Here is a 4,216-nt window from a genome sequence, read left to right as displayed (position 1 = left end):
ACTTTGTTATTTTACATTGTTGGTCCAAAATCCCCTTCCTTTTTTAACATATGTTTTCTTCTGGATTTCCATGTTTAATGGTAATAATGGTCCGATGCACAAAGCAAAACTTAGCAATTTTAATTTAGCTTAATTTGACAATCGTCTGAGAACATCATTGCAACAAGCAATATTGGGTTGAACATCAAATGAGCCTATCCCATTTCACAACTATATGTACGAGAACATTAGTTTGATACCCGTGCTTTCACATCCAATGTGTTAATGGATCTTCCCTTTGCTCTTTTATATATATATGTTGGATGAATGGCACTATTTCTTTTTCATTTTTCCACCTATGCATGTCCCAAATATTATGTGAGTTGGATCCCATGAGATTATAAATAATAGTAGACGACTTTTCTTTTGATTCCTAATGTCAAGTCATGCCTAGCTAGCCAGTAGAAAAGGGTAGAAAGATAATAATATTCTGTAAGATTTGTTCTGCACCACTTGCTAAAGCAACATTGTTCTCCCCCTCAGCTATAAATGCATGCCATGTTTTCTTATCTCTTTTACTAAAGCAGTAATTGTTGCCAGGTGAATCACTGAGCAATCTCCTATTGGCAAACCGTCAAACTCCAACGTATATATTCAGAATGCAGGTCAAAAAGTCTCAATCGACCATCTGCCAAAGGAGATATGCTTAGAAATTCTTCTAGCATATTTTATGCTCGTTTAATGATTATCATTAACACCGAAAATTGGTATTCCAAAAATTTTGTTAGTGGCTTTAATTTGTGTTTGCCAATTCTGATCTATGCTTTCATGAAATTTATTAGAAACTTCAAAATTATAAGAGTGAGTTATTGAATAAGTTGTGGGGTCCATATTTTTTTGTGATTTTTAATAAATTTCAATTAATTAGAGAATGTGTGTTTAAAAGAGTGTGTTAGAGAGTGTATTACTAGCATTTTTTTTCTTCATAAAATTGTGTGTTTATGTTGCAATATTTGTTTTTTTACAGGATGTTTAGGGTTGCAATACTGGTCACTGAAAAGCCAGAAATAAAGGTCACGTGATTAGCAAATACATTGCCCTAATCAGCAAAAATGTAACAGTTTTATAGCCCAAATGAATATGTGTTTATTTTTCCATGTCAGCTATATAAAATTCACCCATGCAGTGGTTCAAATGGTTCATGAGAAGCTGTCTTCAGTTTCCTCAAGACATCTCATAATCCTGAAATGATAATGGTAAATGCATAGAAATTATAGACGCATGGATCATGGGATCATGGGTCCCATACAAAGGCTTTGTGCACCACTCAGCGCTAACAAAGAACCTTCTGATGATAATTATTTTTCTTTTTTATACTTTTCCTATATTATAATTAATAAATTAAATTCAAACGCGTATTTTTTTTTTATAAGCTCATCATCTTGACCTTGAATAGTTCCTGATCGAAAGTGGGTCCTGCATTCTATCAGAGGAGTATATGCTTCTATTCCATTCTGAAGAGTAATTCTGAAGAGTAATTAGGATCAATTCAGTCAAGTTTTCATGTTTCAATTGAAAACCTAACTTCTGTATTTCAGATCATCATCTTAACCTTTGAATAATTCCTCGTCCCTTAACTTGTATAAATATATATGCCATTGCCGGAACTTGGTCATCAACAATCCACTCCGAAAATCATCTTGAAAATCATCTTGAACACCCTTTATTCGATCTAACTGGGTTTGGCAGCATTTCCAAGAAAACTCCAAGATATCTATTCTAAACAGAAACTCATCACCTATTTTCTTCTGTCTCTTGGTCATACCTCCCTCCTGCTTCTATGCTTTCTATGCCACGAGTCATTTATCCAATGTTTTTCTCACAAACAGTGAAGACGCCAACAACTTTGTGGGCGCAACCTTCACTATACACAGTTATTGCACAAGTTGAAGGTTTTGCCGTTCTTCGCATATCTATGTTTTCTTTGCTAACAACACTGCTCTATATCTTAACCTCAGAGCAGAAAATAGACCCAGAAGCGAAGTTGAGCATCAAAAGCCTCGTATTAATAATTACTAAACCCGCTAGAACCTAGAAGCTTACTTGTTACCTGGTTCTTCGTAAGGTTATTTAAATTGGGTTAGATATTATTAGGAATATTGTTAGTGTTCCATCAGCACGTGATGTTTATTGTTAATTCTAGTTGTCAGCAGCAACCTGAACAAAGTTACATAGCAAGCATTGGCACGATAATATTCGTTGCAGCAGGTGTCTTAATCTTCGCGTATTTGGCCACTTATGGGAATTTGGCAATTTAGGTTTCGGTTCGTGAAGGGATTAGTGGAACCAAGGCATTGGAGAAGGCTTCACATATTTTAGAGAGAAAGAGGAAGCTAATTGGATTTCTGGTGAATGTGGTACTTGGGGTTATATCTGTAGGGTCATTTGTGAGTTGTGTGTACTTAAACACATGTTCCAAACTCTCGGTGGACTCTAAGAAAAGCATCATGAGCCAGATAGGGAATAATGGTATATATAAATCAGGTTGAGTTTTACATATGGAAATCATTCTTAATCTTGTATTCAATATGCAAGAAGACTCGCGGGGAAACAATAAGATCTCATTTCCAACCCGAGGGGAGCTTGCAACGCATGCTGCAAAAGGAGGAGGAGCCCTTGCTTAGCGTACTAATTAAGAGTATAGATCATAAGCTTTCATTTTGTAATTTAGGATTAAAGAGTGAAAGTATTTCGTTTTTCAAGATGATATATGTTTTTATTTTATGTGGCTTATGATTATTCATAAACTGAGTCTCATCAAATATGAATCAACCTTGCTTTGCTTACGGTAAATACTTTCTCCAGCTCGGTCTATTAAAAGGCTTAGATATTTAAACGATTAATAAAATAAGGTTAAAAATTTATTTAAAAGATAAAATAAAGTCTCATATGCTTTTTTCATAGTATTTATATATTTTTTTTCAGTCACATATATGTGTACATGCTACTACCCAGTGACAAGTGACATGCAACTACTGTGGGTTGATTAGCGAGGACTTAGGAATGCCACGACGAGAGTGTCAGACATAAATTGCTACTCGCAAGTTAGTTATCTCATCTTATTCAAGAAGCATGTTTGAACTGTGCAACCTTAAAGATTCCTTGATTTAGGGACAACGAAAATTAATTGATATAAGAGGATTTGAAAGAAATAGAACCCGGAAAATAATAGAAGAGAAGGGAGGATTTAACGAGGAAAACAAATAGGAGAGAGCAGAGGAAGGAATATAAGTGTGAGATGTTGATAGGGACTAAAACGCAAACAATTGCTTGTACAGGGATTAAAACAAGTAGTTTTACAATGCAATAAGTCAATGTCATGTCATCATCACGTCATCCATTGTTAATTGTGTAAACTTTTTTTTTTCACAGCATGGATCAAAATGAAACTGAAAGTCTTTGTATAAAGACTAAAATGAATATTTTTGTACTTTAGTTGTTTTAGTAAATTTATAATCTAAAATGCACTGAACCTTAGGCCTCTCTTTTGCCACATTCATGTGATAAACATTTCCTCTCTTTTGTATAGGCCTGAAGTTTGCACAGAATTGGTACCCCGAAACCATGAAAAAATAAGCAATGAACGAGGGGAATAAGGTGCTGCTAAATGCTAATTGAAGGTGGACACTACTTCGCAGGTTTATTAGGTGGACTGTTACAGAGAAATGGCCGAATACAAAGATAAGGAAACGTAAAGGCATTCACACTTTACAAGAAAAATAGCTTATAAATAGGCATTATCATGCCTAAAGATATCTAAGAAATGTAATTTTCAGGGCAAATGAATAAGATGGTAGAATTATAGAATGGCAGGGCAATTCTCCTTTGGCAGAAAGGTCATTCTCATGCGAGAACACATGCAACACCTGCCAAAGGAGAATTGCACTGTTATTCTTCTCTACCTCTAAAATTGAAGCATACCTGATAGCCCCTTCTGCTTGCTGTGCTGCAAAGCAGCACAAGGTGCAATATGTATACTATGGATTATTCGCACATTAGAAATGGATATTCCATCAAAATTTGTTTGTTGGCATATTCCTTTGGATCATTCCTCGGAAAATTTTTCCTCTGTTGTTGCCATTGTGGTCCCCCACTGTGATAGAGCTCCCATTTCAAAGACACCCTTTAAGGTTTACTACATAAAAAATGGACTAAGACACGTTAGGATGTGTGATTA

The 4,216-nt window shown here is 35.2% G+C and overlaps 1 non-coding gene across 1 annotated transcript; it reads right to left on the bottom strand.

Moving 5' to 3' along the window:
• Positions 1-3,844: 3,844 nt before the first annotated feature.
• Positions 3,845-3,933, bottom strand: MIR399I (microRNA MIR399i). The gene has a single exon (NR_126799.1). It is a non-coding gene; the product is annotated as a microRNA MIR399i (primary transcript).
• Between the last annotated feature and the right edge of the window lie 283 nt (positions 3,934-4,216).

This window comes from Glycine max, chromosome 15 (genome assembly GCF_000004515.6).
Source record: "Glycine max cultivar Williams 82 chromosome 15, Glycine_max_v4.0, whole genome shotgun sequence".
Taxonomy (NCBI): Eukaryota; Viridiplantae; Streptophyta; class Magnoliopsida; order Fabales; family Fabaceae; genus Glycine; species Glycine max.
This window is presented reverse-complemented; position numbering and strand designations above follow the sequence as displayed.